This window comes from Mustela nigripes, chromosome 10 (assembly GCF_022355385.1).
Source record: "Mustela nigripes isolate SB6536 chromosome 10, MUSNIG.SB6536, whole genome shotgun sequence".
Taxonomy (NCBI): domain Eukaryota; kingdom Metazoa; phylum Chordata; class Mammalia; order Carnivora; family Mustelidae; genus Mustela; species Mustela nigripes.
This window is the reverse complement of record NC_081566.1, coordinates 53,339,716-53,360,456: the sequence shown is the minus strand read 5'-3', so window position 1 is coordinate 53,360,456 and position 20,741 is coordinate 53,339,716. Positions and strand designations below refer to the sequence as shown.

The following is a 20,741-nucleotide window of genomic DNA, read 5'->3' as shown; positions in this document are numbered from 1 at the left end:
GGGGGCGGGTGAGGAAAGCAGCTGTTCTTTAATGGCATTCCAAGGGACATTAGTCCTAAGAAATGCTGAGTTTAAAAAGGGTTTCACTGTTCAATCAGTTGGGAAATAATAATTTCTAGATATTTACAGGGCTTGTTAGCATATTAAATGATTTAGAAAGCCTGCTGGAAAGGAACGTATTTAATCCAAATGTATTTAAAATATTTTCCTTCCTCCCTTCCTCTCTCCTGCCCTCCCTTCCGGCTCCTTTTCCAACATGGCAGAGCAGCTAGGCCATAGCTCTGGGCCAGCCTTGGCAGGTGGCGGTGACCCCGCCGACTGATGAACAGTAAGGCTTCTAAAGGCGCACGGTCCAGGAAAACTGCATCCATTCTGGAACCCTGGACGCAAGCGTGAGATGCCAATCTGCCACTTGGTTGAAGTTGAGAGTTGAACTTTTCTTGTGTTTGATTTTACTCTCTGTAAATTGGGCCTCGTAATAATATCCACTGCGCGAGGTTGTAGCGAGGAGTAAATACAATGAGGGGTTCAGGCACTTTTTAAATGATAAAGTACTACAAATACAGTTGCCTGACGAGCTTTTCTGTTTGCTGTTTTGGTACTTGGGATGAGTTGCTCTACTGGCACGACGTTGTCTGGGGGTCATTTGTAAAGAACTTGCCGAAGGAAGGTGGAAGGGGGAGGAATAAGTGTTCTGGGTCTGGGAAAGAGTGAAGAACTGCTCTTGGGCTCTAATTAGACTAATTCACTGGCCAAAGGCCTATTTCTCTACCTTAGCCAATGGCCCTCAAACTCTAGGTCACCCTGAAATCCCTTGGACTTCCCCCCAAAATAAAATACTGTTGCCTGGCTCCAACCCTCAGACATTCTGATTTCATTGCTGTGGGGCACCTGTTGCAGATCAAGATCATTTAGAGCTTCTAAGGGATTCCAGTGTGCCGCAAAGTTTGGAGATCACTGGTCTCAGCTAATCCCTGTGGTCCTATTTTTTAGGAGCCTAGTCAGGAGTAAAGCTTACAAGTTGATCATGGTTGTAAATCTGTGAATTGGATTCCTTTTTCTTCTGGGAAGGTAAACAGGCGAGAAGGAAGAAATGGAGGAGAATTTGCTTTTATCAGGCACCTGTTTGGACAGGGCATTTGGCTCTTTTATCCATTATCTCAGTAACTCTGCTGCTTAAACACTATGATTCCATTTTAAGGATCCCATATCTGATCACACAAAGCTGAAGGTCATTCTCCGGGAATTTGACACAGGACCTTCGGTTTTGTGGTCTAGGTTCTTTCTACCACTCTGTGATAGCCATTCAGCCTTCCTCCGTGTTCCCGGGGCTGTCTCTCACCCTCTTTATCTTCCCTTCCTTAGCTTTCTGGCAAAACCTCGTATGCAGCATTTATGTATCAGGGCCAAACAAAGTCAGTGTATATATATATATACATATATATACATATATATGTATATATATTTTTTTTTCCGAAGGAGGAGCAGTTTTGCATTTTACATTTAAATATGACCAGGAAATGACCTGCTTCCTTCTTGTATAAGAACTGTATACATAAGGTAGCATAATCAGTGCATGTAATGCAGCGAGGGGCCCCTAGGGAGCAAAACCTGGATACAGGAGAGCTTATGGCTGTGGATCCGTAAGGCTGGCCCTGCTTTTCCACCTCCCAGATTATCTAAAGAATTCTCATGGACTAGGAACCGATATAGGCAAATGGTCTCCCTGGATAATAGTTTATTCATTTAACATTCATCGGGCACCTACTGCGTGCTAGGGACTAGAAGTGAAAAGATAAGTAAAACATTTATGACACAGAAGGCATTTACCACTGAGTAGCAGAGGCAGACTTATGAACAATATTACAATAAAATACGGTGACTGCTAAAAATGTGTTGATGTCGGCACAGAGGAGGGGTGGTGGGTCACCCTGGGCCATCACGGGGAGGAGAGTGGGAGATGGCACCCTGGAGTAGCTCATCAAAGAGGGGACTTTGGAAGCACGTGGTTGGTTTGCCTCGTTCCAACCATGTGGTGATCACGGCCACACCAGTGCTGGAGGGATCATCCCCCCCGGGGCACCGGGCAGTTGTCCAAGAGGAAATGTAGGGTAGACGCAGTTGAGTGACTTTCCCAGGGTCGCACAAAACAGTCAGAGGGAGAAATTGGACTCCCCCTTAAGTGTTCTGACTCCGAGTTCAGTGTTCTTTCCATGACACTGAGTTTCCTCTGCTGGTTCAGCAACTGGCAGGGCCACATGCTGAGCATCATCGGTAACATGTGGCATCAGGTGACATCTTGATGACTTTTTCCAGTTGAACTTGGTTGCCAAAGAAAAGCCTTTCTCCCTTCTGAACCCAGGCCCTGAATGCACTATATCCAATGGAAAAGTGCTTTGAAATGAAGAACTCCAGAAAGTCCTGTGTATAAAATAAAATCTGAGATGTATAGTTCTATTCAAGACATGTATGGTCTAAATACAGGTGTCTCTAAATATTTAACCAACACTGTTTTGTCTTGAGTATTATGTAGTTTTATATTTTACAAATTAGACGTTATTCAAATAAATGCAGTTTTTAATTCAGATGCTCCTAAATCGTGTGCATTCATCATCCTCCCTCGCCCCATCTTTATTACCGCTGACACCACTGCCAATTCGCTGATGATTCCCAAATACATTTCTCCAGTGACGTATTTCTTCTAAGTCTTTCCTGAGGCCAGTGGAATCTGGCTATTTGATAGGCCTTTAAACCTGGTATATCCCAAACCAAATTCACTGTTTTCTGAGCGTAGGCTTAATTTGTACGTCTTTAACATGCTATCATTAATTTCGTTGTTCAAGCCAGGTCCTTCGGTCCGTTGATCCCAGGTTCCTGCCGGATCCCTCTCTAGTCCCTTCTGTCCATCTCACTGCTACGCTTCTGGTCCAGGCCTTCATTCTCTGCCTCCTCACAGCTGAGCAGACCTTAACTGTGTCCCCAGAAACAATGAGTATTTTCCTACATGCAATTCATCTTTCTTAGCACACAGAGAATTGTCCAGCCAGCTTCAACAAAACCAGAAACTTCTTCTTATTTTATTTCAATATTCAGATCTTTCTGAAAGACTGGTACATTGTCCCGTGTCAGGTAAGTAAAATACCTTGACAATAAATTTCTTTGATGACTGAAGCTTTTATTGTGTCTCAAGGCCATCATTCTGAACAGTGGTGATTATTACACACTGTCCGTGTGGCAGTCAGCACGGCATTCGGCTTAAAGGAATGTATTATTCTCTTTAAGTTCAGTTTTAAAATAAACTATTCTTACATCAGTGGTTCTTAGCCTTTCTGGAGTCATGAACCCTTCTGTGAATGTGATGAACATTACAGGGCTTCTCTTGAGAACAATGTGGGCGCGCATGCGCACACACACACACACACACCTGCATTTTGACTACAACGTTCAGACTCTTAATCTATCCATGGGTCCTTAGAGCTATCACGCAATCTAGCCTGATGACCTTTGTCCCATATGAAATTGTTTTCATTTTTCGATGTCAGAGGCATGGTATAAATTTCCGCTGTAGTATTTATTTATTTATTTATTTATTTATTTTAGATTCTTTTTATTTGAGAGAGAGAGAGAGCATGCGCAGGGGGAGGGTAAGAATTTCAAGCCGATGGGACGCCTGGGTGGCTCAGTTGGTTAAGCAGCTGCCTTCGGCTCAGGTCATGATCCCAGCGTCCTGGGATCGAGTCCCACATTGGGCTCCTTGATCCGCGGGGAGCCTGCTTCTCCCTCTGCCTCTGCCTGTGCTCGCTCTCTCCCCTCCCCCCTCTCTCTGATAAATAAATAAAATCTTTAAAAAAAAAAAATAAAAGAATTTCAAGCCGACTCCACACAAGCACGGAGCCTGATGTGGGGCTCTGTCTCACGACCTTGAGATCATGACCTGAGCCGAAACCAAGAGTCAGATGCTTAATGGCTGAACCAGCCAGGCACCCCTGAAATTCTATTTGAAATAGGTTTTCTAACTGCCCCGGGCCCAGTTGATGTGATGAGCTGTAATATTTGCCCGTGGTTTATACCAGGTTTTGAGTATGGACTGGAACAAAGTGATTTCTGCACAATCATCCTGATTCTGCCCTCAGCTAGCTGTAGGACTTTGTGGTCCTATAACTAGCAAGTAGAAATCAACTTAGATTCTCAGCCAGGGGACCTTATGTTCTGTTAATGTTGTACCATTTTTTAGAATATCAACTCTGGTGTAAAGTGCAGTCCACTTGCCATGATAATACTTCATGGTGTGGGAAGAGTGCTTTTGCTTCTGCTGTTTCATGTATCCTAACCAAAGCCGGTGAGAAGGTCAGTGAGTTGTAAGTCTCTGGTAAGGATAAATAAGGAAAGGAACACTGAGGGAGGCTTTCTCAGAGTTAGTTGCACAGAGGAAATATGTTCTAGCTCCCCAAGTCTCTTCACCATAAACCTGTAGCTCTTCAATTAGTTTCACAATTTAATTCAAGCTGATTGGAGTCTAGGCAAGAAAGGTTGGTTCCTGTCAAGTGAGGTCTGTAACAATCTGGTTGTGTTCGAAAGAAAGTAAGTTATAGGTAAGCGTGAATGACAGCCAATAATATTGTAGCTGATACCGTGGGCTGTTGGTACACTCAGTTATTTTATCCTATATAAATCAGACCATCTTGGAAAATGCAAGTTTTAAAATATTTTCATATATGGATTTAGTGTTTTGAGCTACCCTTAAGTATACTCAGAAATTAGACTTAAGGACTTCGTTGGCTTTATCTGAGCTCCTTAGCATTATTTTTTTGTATCCCCTCCCCCCACCAAAAAAACCCCAGGCTTCCTAGGCTGAGCCCTCTTTTTTTTTTTTCTCTCCCACATCCTGTTTCAGACTTGTAGAAGGTTAGAGTTGAACGGACCTTGGAGACTAGGTAAATCTCTTCTTGTGCAAGAGGGAAACTGCAGCTCAGAGTTATTAAATAATTTGCCGGAGGTTACACAGAGTTGGTCAGTAGCAGATGCATGATGGCGTCCCCGGTCTCAGTTACGAGTCCTCGCTTATTTTCCTAATTCTAAAGAGAAATATTAGTGTGACACTCAGAAAATTCAAAAGATGGCAGAAGGAGGATCATAACAGCTAAAAAGCCACAGTGATTGAGTTTTGTCCATCGCTCCTCACATTCATGACCTCTCCCTCATCGTCATATGCTTCTCCAATTGAATAATTCCACCTCTGTTCTTAATTGGTTGTTTTCTACGGACTATCTGAAATATGGAGCAGCCAGCTTGCAATTTTTTCAGTTAAAAGGATAAAACTTTTGCCACATCAAACTTGCAATTTCTGTCAGATTGAAAAGTGGCGTCCTAGCTCTCCAAAGGGCAGTTTTGTGTCCAGCAGTACATCGGAAGCGAGTTAAGGACAGCTGGGGTCGTACGTAGGCAAACCGGAAGAGGCAGGGAAAAAAAAAAAAAAGCATAACGGTGTCAGAAAGGAATTGAGAGAGGAAGAAGAGATGAAAAATAAACCTCAGAAATACAGAACAGTGATGTCACACATAAAAGTGAACAGTGTGGAACAAAGAGAGAATGATCAATACACCCAATAATAGTAAATAATGGCTTTGTGGGCAACGTCGGTCTTGAACTTGGCCTTGACCAACAGAGAATTTGAATACCGAAGAGGCAGAAGAGGGCATGGATTGCTCTGGCTGTGACCTTGGGGTTAACAAAGGTGACCTGTGCAGTGGGTGGGCAACCAGACAGCAGGTTGTGAGGGGGCAGACATGAAGTTGAGTCTGTAGGTAGGTAAGCAGAGAACTTGATGGTGAGGGCTCAAGGCACTTGAATTTGAACCCCTGCTGGGTAATTCTCGGAAAATGACTTAACTTCTTGGTGCCTGAGTTTCCTTGGGTAGAATGGGAATACCAATAATCCTTCTCTCCTGTTCTTGTGGAGGAGTTACGAGTTCTAAACACAAGCACATTTTATTTTTATCTTTAAAGATTTTATTTATTTGTTTGACAGAGAGACAGTGAGAGAGGGAACACAAGCAAGGGGAGTGGGAGAGGGAGAAGCAGGCTTCCCGCTGAGCAGGAAGCGCGATGCAGGGCTCGAACCCAGGACCCCGGGATCATGACCGGAGCGGAAGGGTGGCCCAAGGGATGAGCCACCCAGGTGCCCCACAAGCAAGTTTTAAGACAGCACCTTCCATGCATTCCATCCATCTTAGTAAGCACTTTTTTTGGGGGGAGGGGGCGCTTTGATTTGGTTGGAAAGTTAAACCAAACAAGCTACAGCAATATTAATTATTATATTTAGGGTGAAGCCACAAAATAAAGACTTGAATGTCGTCTGAGGAGTTTGGACTCGGATAAACAACAGAGAGCAGCTCTTAGCCAGAGGTGGATTCAGAGAATCCGGGTTTAGGAAGGATCTGTTCAAACCCGGAGAAGGGGAGTTACTCTACCTCTACCCCTTGCTCGGTGCTCAGACATCTCACCCCGTGGCTGCCTCCACGCCATGTGGATTGGTGGCAAATGGCACCGAAGGCATTTGTCTGGAAAGAAAAATGGGTTTCAAGGAATTGAAGTGAGTCAAATTGTTATGGCTCTTTTTTTTTACCCCCCCACCCTTTTTGCAGTGACGCTTTAAAGGTCTGGTTCTAAGGCTAATAAGTAATAAAGCTAGAGAAGCAGGTTGAGAGATTGAATATTAACAAGACTCTCTTGGACTCTTGGATAGTCACTAAAATGTTAGCAGTAGCATCAGTAGACGGTACCCACTCGAGTTCTGAATAGGCCCTTCCTGGCCTTTTTTAGAATCATCTTTGACACGGATGACCTCTAAGCACTGGACAGGACCGCACAGTTCCATCTTTCTGGCGTTCTAAGGAGCCGGATCGCAGGGCCAGAGAGCTGTGTCTGGTTGTTAAGGGTGAGGAGGCACCGTTCTAGTTTGGGGATCTATTAGTCAATGGCCCTCACGCATTTAGGGCTACTTTACTGAGGTTCTCTTCCAATTCCGATCATCTGGCCTTTGCATAATTACAATATTCTCCCTATGGAATTTGCCAGTGATCCTTGGGGTATGACTCTAAAGCGAAAAGTTACTTGCAATTTTCATTCCATTTAGGCAACCTCTCAAGTAGGTAAACTAGTCTTAAACCTACAGAAGCTGCAGATGATCTTGGGTGAGACAGAAAGTTTTTCCTCCCGGTCCGCTTTGCTTTTCTGATGTGACGCCCTCCTCCACACTTTATTTTTTGCACCCTGGCTGGTGCTGTCATCTTTTAGGGGCTTTTTGGAATCTGTGGGAACAGTGACTTTACTAGTCCACCATGGTGACCAAGGTCAACAACAACAAGAAGAAAGCATGTGGAATAAAATTCCTAAGCCCATTCTTCTGCTCCACATGGGGAATCCACGGAAAAGGAGGGCGAAATATTTGCCAGACCTGGCACTAGATACTTATTTTTCAGTAATGCGCATATGGTGATTAATATGCACAGTGTTATGATTAATAGAAACTACAGAAAACACACCGACGTGCAAATAACAGAAACTAACTGTCCTAAAGGGGACACGATCTCTGCTTTACCTGTCACGGGGCCACACCGTGTCAAATACATTCTCATGTTTGCAAAAATAAATATCAGGAGTTATGGTTGAGACCTTTCGTGCGGATGCGAGAGACCATAATTATAAAAATGACAAATGCAGGGACTAGCCAGCAATACTAGCTTTGTACGAAGGAAAAGTTTTCCTGCTGTTGTAGAGGAATTCAGATAAAGAGCTAGTTCTCCCTTCTGCACTTGCAAACTCCCCTGGTGGGTCGGGCGCCAGGAGCCCCCCAAATTTCCTGATGTGTCTGGAGAGCCCTTCACCTAGGGGGCTCGGGCTTTTATTTCTCTCCCTCCTCCCCCACCCCCTCTGGTTTTCTTCCCTGCCCCCTTCCCATTTTTAAAAGGCTTTAAAGAACATCTCTGGGAGACAAAAATAGCTCCAGTTGTGAGAGGCCTACACACGGAGAAGGCATCCGAGATGCAAGTCAGCAAGTAGGAGCCGCGAACATGAGTGTCTGGCCCGGGGTGGATGCTCCTCGCTGTCTTGGTGCCGCTTCTCTGCCTGGGCCCGGTGGGTAGAAGGGAAAAGGGTTTTTCAGGGGCGGGAGGTGGGTCGGGGGAGGTCTGGGGTCCGCTAACGGAGGGAGTCGCCACCCCGGCGCTGGGGCTGCGGGGGCCGGTCCCTCCCCTCCCCCCACGTTTTTAAAATTTATTTTGCCCAGGCGGGGATTGGCGACGGTCAAAAGGGAGCAGTTGGCACTGAATGTCACCCTGAAGGTAAAATGAAAGACAAAAGATGAACGCATGCTTGCTTCCCCTTTGCAGCGGCTGCTGCGGCGGCGGCGGGAGCGGCAGGATTTAAAGGGGAAAAAAAGCCCCACACGCACATCCACACACAGATACACACCCGGAGGCGTCAATTATGCAAACGCAATAATGCAATCAAATCCTGACAGTGCCGGGGATTTTTTTTTTTTCCAAACACAGATATTTATTTTTAAAAAGGGAGCGAGAGAAACGCATGCAAACAGAAACGTGCACATACCACGTAACCACCCGAGGAGAACCTGGCAGCCTCTCTCTTCTTCTGCCAAGTTATCATTGAGAAAACAGACAGGCATCATGACGTCCTGGGTCACAGGGAGTGCGGACCGACGCTACCAAGAGAAAAGGGAGGCGCCTCGGCGCTCCGGCTAGCCGCGGGCGCCCCTCTGCCCCTCGCAGCCCGGCTCGGTGAGTGCACAGCCGCTCGGGACGCGGACCCCGGGGGCCAGGCCGGCCCCGCGCCCGCGGGGGCAGAGCCGGTGGCCGTGCCCTTGCCACCGGCGGGCCGGCCAGCACCCCCTCGCCTGCCGAGGTCGCGGGAGCCCAGTTAAAGGAGGCGTGTGTAAGATGTGCAATGTTCCTGCATGGGGGTTTTGTAGACTTTCATAGCCAAAGAAACCGGCTTCGGCTTCTTTAAAATCCCCGACGACTCACCTGATTAACCTGCTGCAGTTTTGACCCTGCCAAGGTAACTGGTCCAAATCCTTATCATCAACATCTGGAGACAGACATTTGCATCTGGGGCGTTCTTGATTTGCAGTCCTGGTTGAAATCTCTATCGCTACCCCCTTCCCCCCTTCACTTGTTTAGAGTCTCTTGGAAAAAAAAAAAAAAAAAAAAAAAAAAAAAAAAAAACCCCCCCCCCCCCCCCCCAATAACACAACCATAAGTACCCTCCACCTCTTGTCGACTTGCCTTACCATGACTGCAAAACTGTCGGCGTGTGTGCTGGAGACACGGATAAATTGTGATTGCAATGAGATTCGTTCTTTAAACACCTCTCCCATCCCCCTCCCTGGATAGACTTCAGGGCTTGGTAAAGTGGCAAAGAGTGAGGGCAGAGTTAGGGCACTGGACTGGGAGGGGTCGGGGTGAGTCCTCCGGGGTCTTGGGGGGCGAGGGGCTCTAGGGAAGGGGTCGTTGGGGGGAGAGGGCGGTGTCAGGAGTTGGAGACTGCTGTCGTGGGCTGGAAATCCTTCTGGTGATTGCTGCTGCCGTAGTCCTAGGTGTCTCCTCCTGTCCTCTACGCCTCATTCCCTCCCGGCTCCCCAACCCGTTCACCTTCCAGAGGGAGGGAGTCTCTGAAGTTGCACGGAGGTCACCCGACCGTCATTTAAGTATTTCAAACCACCCACCCCTCCTTCCCCTCAAGTATGTCAGAAAAGGCTGCAGGATAGGAACCCCCCCCCCCCCACTCCATGTTGGGTAACGGGAGATTCTCAGAGAAAGACACTGAGGGCAAATCCCCCCTCCTCCCCTTCTCTTCCCTTCTGGCAACCTTTTCCTAGCTGCAGCCCCTCCCCCTTTCAGAATCTTAATGAGCAATTCTGGAAGAGTCCGGAAGGGCCTGGAGAAACCCCCCTCTTGCCTCAGTGCTGTGCAGTGATTATGTATGTGTTTATTTATTGTGCTTGCTTCGGTCATGGTGTGAATTGCCACATGGGTCTTCTGGAGCTGAGGAGGCACGTTTGCTGTGTTTGTGTTGTAGTACCAGACCCACTGGCCCTGGGATGGGGGCACAGACACACACGGAAAGCAAATGATTTTGCTAACGTAAACCAGAGGGCAATGTTGAAAATTGCACCTTCTCCTTCTCTCTCTCTCTCTTAAAAAAAAAAGAAGAAGAAGAAGAAGAAGAAGAAGAAGAAGAAAAAGAAAAATGCCCAGCATGTGAGTTAAGAGAAGCTGTTAGGTGCACATATGACCTCCTACTACTTTCAAAACACTCCTGCTTAAGACTTTAAGGCAGGATCAAGAGAACTGCGGATGTTTTGAAGTGTTTCAGAGCAGCTGAATGACTTGGTCTAGTTTTGAAGAGAAACTCTTCTTTGTTTCTCACGCTGCCCGAAGCCCAAATAGGGGAGTGTGTTTGGAAAATGCCCAAATTCAGAAGCAGCAGGCAAGAGACAGGAGGAAGAAGTGTCCTCAAGGAGAAGGCAGGGAGTGGGATTGGGGGAGAGTGTCAGGATGCTTTTTGTGTTGTTGGTAGGTTTTTTTTTGGTTTTTGTTTTTTTGTTTCCCCTGTCCAGTGGATTTGATGTTATCAGAATGAGGTAGCCAACCTAAGAGACGGTCCTATCATTGTGGGAAAGAGAGGGAAATTTAAACAGTTCTCAAATCTGAGCCGAGGCATAGCCGAAAGAAATGAGGTGCCTGAAAACGTGGATGGAGATCAAGTGACACTGATGGCACTTTTTTCCCCTTCAGATACGAAAAGGTTCAAGTATATCGTGACACAGGCCCAGATGACCCAGTGTACTTGCGTGTTATGCATGACTGTTGTTTTTACTAAAACAATTCTTGTAACTCTGTCAACTCCCATGACAGAGAGGAGTGTGTATTGAGAACAGTGTCAGACGGCACCTAGGACTGTCCGTTGACTGAGGCGGTGAACACGGAGGAAAGATGATTTACTTTCTTCAGTAAATCAAAATGGCATTTAAATCTTTGTGCATGGTGTGACTAAATCCACTGGTCTTCTTGAACAGGGATTGCGACAGGGAGCAAAGACAGTTTCTGATAGGTGGTGCTTTAACAAAATAGAGCAGATCAATCGATTAGGTTTCCATGTGTGTGCCACTCAATTTATTCTGTACCATTTTTCCAGAAATTAAAAGGTTACCGGGAGAGTACCATGCTCCCTTCTCCAACTGAGCACTGCTTATTACTGCAACGGTATTTCAATATTAAGTGATCTTCAAGATATTTCATCTTTCATTTTGAGTTCTGAACTTGAATCAGCATGAGAATGGCGGGGCAGCAAGACAAGGTATGACTAGCTAGGCAGACCGCGGAAGGATGGGGAAAGTGTCGCAGAGAATTTCTGGGGCTGTTCTCAGTCACCTTGTTTGGTTAGAGACAAACCCAACTAGAGACATTTGGGATGCAGCTAGAATTTTAGCAAGAGCCTGCCAGTGTTAATGGGCTTACTTTTTTTTTTTTTTTTTTAAGATTTTATTTATTTATTTGGCAGACAGAGATCACAAGTAGGCAGAGAGGCAGGCAGAGAGACAGAAGAGGAAGCTGGTTCCCCGCTGAGCAGAGAGCCCGATGAGGGGCTCCATCCCAGGACCCTGGAATCATGACCTGAGTCAAAGGCAGAGGCTTTAACCCACTGAGCCACCCAGGTGTCCCAAAGGGCTTATGTTTGAAATGGATCCCAAGTATCTCTTTTTTCTCCTTCACAGACATGCTATGCACACCTTAGTCAAACACTCAAGGCAAAACTTTCCTGATGCCCCGTAACGTTGTCTAATATAGACAAACCCTGCATTATGTGTCCCAGGAAAGGGGTTATTTATGAGGTTCTCCTTTTGTTTACAGATGTGTCGATACAAGTAGCTGTAGTCTTGTTTCTTTCTTGAAATGTCTTGTGGGCTTGACTGCCTTAAATGCCAAACAAATCATCTTCAAGGAACTTAGAGAATGCCTTACGGATTGACCTATAAAATTAATTTCAATTAGATATGGAAGAGCTCGTGATCCTGGTGAGGTGACTTTATGCAGGAATTTTGTGTTTGTTTCAAAATTGTTGGAAAACTGCAGGACCAAAAAGATTTTGAGGGAAATGCCAAAAGCCACATTAATGAAGAAAAACAGTGTTGAGATACTTTTGAATAATAGATAGGGTATGTAATGGTCAACCACAAGATAAAATTTTTACACACTATTTTTATGGCTTTAAATTGGCTGCATTGTAAACGAAGCTTACTACTCTATTAAGTCATTATACTTTTCAATTATTTAACATTTCTGGCCAACCTATCTTCTGTGGTCTTTTTTCTGTACACATCAGAAATGATATGTACAGTAGTAATCGCTGGTTGTTCGTGTGGGGGTTTTGCAGGGGAGCAAGGTTTAATTTTAACTCCTTGGGACAAATGTTATGAAGAATGCACCGAGGAGAAAGAACGGGATGGAAACTGAGCCCTATGAGAATGGAGATGACTACAGCATTGAGATGTACCTAATACAATTTGAGTTATTCTCACTAAGAAACCTTGACAGTATCTGCCTTCTAGGTACTGTGCATTTGGAAATACTATATCTCCATTTAAATGCAGATCTGCTGTTTTCTCCAGGGAGCAGTTGGTAAATCTTTCAATTGAACCACGGGTATGAGAAAACCAACTGAAAATTTCTCCATGAACAATAGCTTCTGTCGTTTTGAAGTAATAATTACTAGGTCTTACATTAGCATGTTTTTTTTTTTTTTAAAAAAAAGTCCTTTAAAATATCAAAATCATTTATAAAGTAAAAAAAAAAAAAAAAATCATGTTCTCAGCCTTGGTGCAAACAAAGACATTTTGTCTTGTCTCTTTGTGGTCGGTCTTTTAAAACCGTGAGATAACTCAGCTTTGCATTTCGGTTTTTAGGTTAACATGGCCATCCCAGTAGAGTAAGTTGGGCCTTTAGAACCCATGCGGGAAATTATGATTAAGTTCTATGTGCTTGTCATGCTGTCATGCTGGCCGCTGGGGGTGAGGTGCTCTAGGAGAGTTTAAGGACCTTTCTCGGGGGATGATCTTCCTTTGACTCTTTTGAGCCTCATTTCTAATAGTACCTGATGTTGGAATCATTGATGGTGGCCCGGGCCTGTGGAGCCTTCTTTTAAGAGATGATTGCAGAATGTGTACAGGCCTTTGATGTAGAACATAGACACATAATCTGATGGTCTTGGATGTTCAGATTCAAGTAACTGGAGAAATCTTTGCACACCTTGAAATACATTCCTGAAATACACAGTGTGATAATGTTAAGTCTCTGTGTGTCTTCAGCACCATAGCTAGGGCAGGTTTCTTTTTCTTGAAGAATAGGTACCATTCATTTCCTTAATCTTGATGATTTCTAGTGGGGAAAAGTCCCCACCTCCCTAGGCTACCCCCTCCTTTGCATTGGTTATAAAGCCCACCTCCCTTACACTCACCGAGGGGTACCCCCCATTTTATAGTGCATTTATACCATTATGCACGATATATTACCTGTAGTTGTGAAGAAGCATCATCCATAGTTTTAAAATCAGGCCTTTGTTTATGTTTCTTTTATAATGGATACTTTATTCATTAAACAGGGAAAGGATCAGAGTTACCTTAAAGGAGGTTGAATGTCTTTGGAATCTCTGTGATAAAATGCAAAACACTGGAGATTCGGAAGGTATTTTATTGACTTAGGGACCTGATGGCTGTTTCCGATGGCCCACCTGCTAAAATAAATAACCTGGATGGGACTCTAGGAAAGGTGCTAATTAATGAATGTGCTTATTTTACTTCCCTTATACAAACACATTATTTGAACTTGGCAAATATGCATGCCTCACATTTTCATTTTTTACTGTTTTGAAGATTCAGATTCAAGATGTTAACGTTATGTGAAGCATAGCGAAACTTTTGTGTTATTCTGATAGATACTTCTACAGTAGAATAAACAGTGTTTCTGGATATCTGTGTTACCAGAGTGGCCCATTTAAATTCATTCTTGCTCTAAGATATATTAGGTTAATAAGGCTGATTTTATGACCAATATAATTTATATTCACAAATACCTCTTTTTATTAGCACAATTCTAGATTGTGAAGCAGATTTCCATATATGTTAAATACTAAGAACAAGTATAACTAACATGTGTGTACCGAGTTACAGTAGATAACCATACATTATCCCCAAGCTACTGCTTGCAAGAATATTTATGGCACTTTCTTACTCAAGAAGGCAATCAGTTTTTACAATATATAAACATTATAAGAAAATAGGTTCTTTTATCAGAATTTCTTCCCTGCTTCCATCTTTCCCTTTCTCTTTTCCTCCTTCTCTCCCTTCCTTTTCTCTTCTTTCTTCTCATAATTGGGGGGAAAATCTAATGACTTTTTTTTTTTTTTTGGTGGGACATGCATAATTACTTATCACGCATTTCTATTAAAAGTGGAGCTTTAACAGGCAACCCAACATGACTTTTGGAATATATCTTCTGTCTACCAGTGTTCTTGAGGAAAGTGTAAGGTTGCAGAAGTCATTTCATGCCTTGTATGTTTTCAAACATAAATCAGGAAAATTGTTAGCGAGTTATAGCTCTTCTTAGAGACTGTGGCTATTGTGCTATAGTAAACACAGGCTATATATTTTTCCAAGTTATTATGTGTGGAGAGAAATCCAAAGTTGGCTATTTAGATGAACAGTTTAATTCAGTTATTAGAAATTCATTTTCTATTTAGTAGGAACATTTATTTTCCAAAGGTTGCAGAAATGGGACATAATACCTGATGATCCTTTGGCTCAATCACCTTCAGAGCTAGAAATTTGCTCTTTTGGGCTAATGTGTCTATGGCTGAACATCGATCTTTAGCTAAGGATGAGTTGAAATGGTCGTAAGCGTAGTTTATAGTATGTTCGGGTTGTCTTCTGTATCTGAGAACAGGGAACCTTTGTTTCTTCATTTATAAATGAGGGCATTTGACTTGATGGTCTCCAACTTACTTCACCTCTGTGACTCTGCATTAAATGATTGATTAGTAATGAATTGACCAATTAATTATACTGCTGTTGATTTCCATTCTATCAACTAATTATTTACTGAAGTCTGGCCTTTGGCCATGACCAGAAATATTAGGAGGTAGAGTAAGAAATGAGCTCAGGTTTAGTGGTTTGAAATGAAAGCCTCATGAAATTTAGACAGTCAGATTTACATAAAAACTTTTCATTTGTAGATCAATTATGAGCTATTCAAAACACACTTTTTTCCCCTACATAAAACAATCTTAAATCCTGACTCCTTTCACTAGAATAGACTGTAAAAGCCTATGTTAACTTATTGGAGTGAAATACTGTATATCAGTGATGAAAAAATATGAAAAAGAGTTCTATTATGATACAAGTGATAAACATAACATAAAGGCAATAAAACTGAATGATAGTTTATCACTTATCTAGACTCTGGAGGGTTGATGTTTAAGAGAAATGCACATATAACTGGGAGTTAAAAAGATAGATGGAAACCATTGTAGAGTGTGTGAAAGGGATTTTTAAGAAACTTTCAGGATTTTTAGAGGCTGGTTGCAAAGTATATGGCTTTCCTTTCCCTTGGAATAGTGTAACATTAGCACTACTTCCAAGTTTATCACCTGTGATAAGATTTGTTTTTTGACACCCAAATGCACTGAAAAGCAGGAGAGTGAATAAAAATGGAGAGAAAAATTATTCTCTGAAGTAATTGGCCCAGACGTGAGAGACACAAAGATGGAAGGCATGTGAAGGTAGAGGAGAGAGGTGGTGCGTGTGTGTGTGTGCGCGTGCGTGCGTGCGTGCGTGTGTGTGTGTGTGTGTGTATGTCTCAGACAGCCTGGTCTGCAGTTAATTGATGGTTGGATGAGAAATCAAAAGGAAAAAGGTGGAAACTAAGGTGTGCACATCCTTCCTCAAGGGAAAGTATGTTACAGTGTGTTATGTGGAAAAGCTTACAAATCAGAGTGAGGGCATCCATTTTAACATTTTGCTGGGTCACTTATGGCCTGTATGATCTTGTGACACTATTAAATTCTCCGAATTTGTCTTATCTGTAAAGATGTAAATAATAGGAGCATCTACTTCCAAGTTGGCTGTGAGGGTTGAGTGAGACTCATGGATATAAAGCCCTTGAGAACTATATTTAGTTTTATGTGGTGAGAAAAAGTCATTGGGTCAACTCAGGTTTGACAGAGTCCCAGGCCAACTTGTTTGGCTCCAGAGTGGTCTTTCATAGGCATATTTTTTATTCTGTGGTCCAAGAACTGTGGTAGGTATTTTCCATATTACTCTATTTAGGGAGAAAGCAGGAAGTAGTATGCTATTGGACAGTTGACTGTAGCAAGCATGATAATCTTAACTTACACAATGTCAGTACCTAAGGAGAGTGTTTATATTCCCTTGCAGATGGCCACAGCTTGTGTAAAAAAAATTGAATGACTTTAAAAATATGGATAAAAATGTTTAAAAAATTGAATGATTTTGGAAACCAAAACCAGTGTATTATTCAGAAATGGTTTTGCTTGTCTTAAACACTGCCTGTGATTTGTACTTTTGCCATGACATTGATATTTATCTAAATTTCCTGGATTTTTGTTAAGGCGGAAGCAATCATTGTTTGGCAGTATGTGCTTAAAAATAATGATACAAATTCCAGTTAAAAAAAAAAAAAAGATTTCCAGGATGCAACAGAACTAATTAATGTAATATATGAGTTGAACTGCAAGCTCTAGATACTCTACAGATCTCTTTCAAGAATTTTTTTTTAATTTTTTATTAACATATAATGTATTATTAGCCCCAGGGGTACAGGTCTGTGAATCACCAGGTTTACACACTTCATAGCACTCACCATAGCATATACCTTCCCCAATGTCCATAACCTAATCACCCTCTCCCTGACATTCCCCCCTCCCCCAGCAACCCTCAGTTTGTTTTGTGAGGTTAAGAGTCTCTTATGGTTTGTCTCCCTCCCGATCCCATTTTTTTTTTTAAGATTTATTTTATTTATTTGACAAAGAGATAGATCACAAGCAGGCAGAGAGGCAGGCAGAGAGAGAGGGGGAAGCAGGCTCCCCGCCAAGCAGAGAGCCTGATACAGAGCTCAGTCCCAGGACCCTGGGATCATGACCTGAACACAAGGCAGAGGCTTAACCCACTGAGCCACGCAGGCCCCTCCTCCCCCGATCCCATCTTGAAGAATATTTTTATTTTTATGTATGATTCAGTGATAAATATTGAGCCAGTTCCTCCATCAGGAGTGGTCTACATCTTCAAGAACAAAATGAAGCAGTAGATCAATAAATTTGGGTTGTTTTATAGATACTACATTTGGAAAAAAAAAAAAAAAAAGGCAGATCCAAAAATGTGCTGAGATTGTACCTGAGCTTGGCCCGGTGCTCTGCTCTGATTCACAAGGTAATGGTCAATGCAGTTCTACAGTTTGTGATCTGTTAACCTGGAAACTGAAGGGAACCTAGAAATCAGGATGTCATAGGATCAAGTTTGAATTTAAAAGTAAATATTTAATCGCTCTTATCAACGTTCATTAGGCCCTCGAAATAGAGAATATATGCTGAAGAGGAAACAAAGAAAACAATCTTTGGGAGGTTTAATCATGTATCATTAAAAACTTTGACAGGTATATAATTATTTGGAAATAATTGAAGACACAGATAGCATGAGTACCAGAAGGCCACAAATTGCCTCCAAATCTTTATCTGATGGGGAGTTCTATTTTTCTGTGACATTGACAGTAGATTGCAAAATGGACTCAGCTTGAGTTTCTTTTAAATATAGGAAAAATTTAAATGCAGAGTATGCTCACGTATCACGCTAGATCTGTCAGAGAATACAAAGTAATTTTAAGATACAGTCACTCTACTCTAAGTCGATCTTTAGGGAAGTACAGTATATATATATATATATATATACATGAAATAGTACAATAAGGATGGCAGTATAATGCAGAATTATGCAAAAAATGAATTATTTTTGGCAAATTCATATCTATACACTGTGAAACGTATAAAACGGAGTCGGAGCTTGGGTTGGCGTTCAGTGTGTCATTTACTAGGCGTGTAGCCCTTGCTGCTTTAAGCTTCGGTTTTGCCATTTGCAAACTGGGTACAGTTTTATCTGTCTCACAAGACTCTTAGGAGGCTCAAACGAGAAGAGTATTTGAAAGTGTGTTTATGCTTTATGATAGAGATGAGAGAAACTACAGGAAGGATGGCAGAAAGAGAGCACCAACCGCGCTCGAGCGTGGGGGGGCCCGTGTCTCAGTTGACTTTGTGCCCCCACCCCCCTGCCCGCCGCGTCTGGCACTGTGCCGATCTGCCAGAGGAGGCTCAGGAAATGTGTGTGTGTGCTTGCATGCCGCGTACTGTGGCAAGCCCTTGACATATGTTACCTTTTCCATCTTCACAGTCATCTAGTGCTGTAGATCCGTTGTCACTGTTTCCTAGATGAGGAAACAGACATTCCGAGATTTCAAGCAGCTCCCACCCTCCTGTAAGTAGGAAGTACCAGGGTCAGGGTGAGGAGCTACATCTACGTGGTAGCAGGGCCCAGATTCTTCTCATTACGTCACGTGGGCTCTCCAATGTAAGGGAATTAGGATTTTTGGACAACAGCGTGGCCAAAATGAAAAGCCAAGGCCTTGGGTAATACTGTGCCCGTTGCACAGGCAGCTCCTCGACTGGCTTTCAGATAAGTAGGAGAACACTTCTCTGTGCTGTCTGACACCGTGAACATGGCCTTTTGTTCAACTGTCAGGTCTGATTTCTGCCCTTGGAAGTGAAATGCACAACAGTGAGAAAAGAGTATCTAGTGTCCCATAACCTAGAGTTGTCATGGGGACAGAAGGAGAAGAAGGGCCACGAGGAACACAGACAAAGTGGTTCACCAGTGGCTTGGATTGAGTTGGTTACACTGACCAGTCTCCCTCTCTCACTCTCTTGTTCTCACGCTTTCCATCTCTGACACTCTCTCACTGCCCCTCTCGGAGTTAGCGAAGGTTAGCACTTCCATTCTTTTCCATCATTGGGGGAGGTGAGGAAGGTGACTCCACGACTGAGGGGCGTACCCCGAGTTCTTCACTGCTAGCTTCCTGTCCGTATCCTCATGGCCTCTCCATACCGGTGGCTTCTCCTACGTGACGTTTTGCCGTCATGCCCGGTTTGTAACGAACAATAATAAAATGGCCTCCAACGAAACAGTGACTTTAAAGCTCCAGACTCTGGGCTGGGAAGCAGGACACAGCGTGAGTTACCACACCACGCTCTCCTCTATTTTTGCCCCCCTCTGTTTATTGGGAAGGAACATCAGGAGAGTGTTAACTTCTCAAGAGGAGGAACACACTGTGGCTTTGCAGGTTTACATAAGACACAGATGGGAAAAAAAAAAAAAAAAATTAAACTTGGGATGCATTAAAAAAAATTCTGTGACAACACAGTGCGTGGTAGATGAGGAGAGCAGAGACCAGAGACCGTATTTAAGATAAGTGCAGACGATACCTTGCACCGTTGCCGGAGACCAGTTGGTAACAGTGTTTGGTTTCCCGGGAACTGCGCTAACATGCCCGAGATGAACCCCAGTGGGGGGACACGTTCCACGGCCGTCCCCGACCTGTGGTAAGTCGGCTGGGTTGAATTGTGTGAAGTTGTCAAAGGTTGCTCTGCTCTCCAGCCCTTGGCACCAGCTCCGCTGAAATGTGATGCCATTGGTTTTCAGTAAAGGTTCCTTTCTGCAGGGCTGCAAACACAGATCAGCTGCTACTGTGTATACACAACCGGGGAGCAGATCAACCGGCACAGTTAAAGCAGCCTTTTTAACCCTGAGACTTTCCAAGATCTCTTCTTCACGCAGGAAGTTTCCTTCTCTGTTGTCAGATTTAGCACCGTGCTCTTGTCATCAGATCCGAGCTAGGCTCCCTGCCGCACAGTAGAGAGGCTTCCTTAAGACATTTGTCCTTGAAACTGCACCAAACTCTTGGAAGAACCCAGAACGTGTAAGTATGTATGATTTAGGCAGCAATAGCACGGGGCAAAGCTGCAATCAACCATTATACAATATCCGATTAGCAGTGCAGGAGGGATTTTTCCGACGTTCTGTTACATTCATTTTCAATTCGTTCTGAGGAAACAAATCAATTCTAGCTTCTGATACAGTGACTTTGCAGTAGATGGGGTTGTAATATGTTAGCTTTAACTATTTGCTGTTCTCATTTAGCATTTAGATGTGACTTGTGGGACAATTATTGCGGGCATTAAACTATAAAACTTCTAAATTTTTATTAGCAATTATAATTGTTGGTCATGTCCATCTTGAGAAACAAGTTTGCTTTGGGGACTGTTTTTAAAGAATTAACCACATCAATTCACAGACAATAGAATGAATTTGTACCGTTCTCGCTCTCAGTAAAACATGTTAGTTTGCAGTTTTAATTTACTCGTAAAGAGCATTCCACTGAGGTTTTGCCTTAATTGAATCCTACCCAGGGCTGTCTGTCTGGTGTTTTACTGTCTTGTATGTATGTGTTTAAGTTACTTTGCTGGGATTGCAGTCTGGTGAAATCTGTGTTTAGGCACTCTCTGGATCCTGAGAACATTCGCAGAAGATAAAGTCTCATGGAATTT

General features: G+C 43.4%; 1 protein-coding gene across 8 annotated transcripts in view; it reads left to right on the top strand.

Annotated features, from left to right (window-relative positions):
• The window catches only part of ESRRG (estrogen related receptor gamma), a 620,659-nt gene that overhangs the window by 37,182 nt on the left and 562,736 nt on the right, over positions 1 to 20,741 (top strand). For 2 of the 8 annotated variants that reach the window (XM_059413343.1, XM_059413339.1), the window contains exon 1: positions 8,894 to 9,077. The exons of 2 other annotated variants lie outside the window; for them this stretch is intronic. The gene's annotated coding sequence lies outside the window, so the exon portion shown is untranslated. Of the gene's footprint in view, positions 1 to 8,709; positions 8,798 to 8,893; positions 9,078 to 19,156; positions 20,114 to 20,741 lie in introns of those variants that run through there. 4 more of the 8 variants (XM_059413344.1, XM_059413340.1, XM_059413335.1 and 1 more) reach the window with 3 other exon arrangements.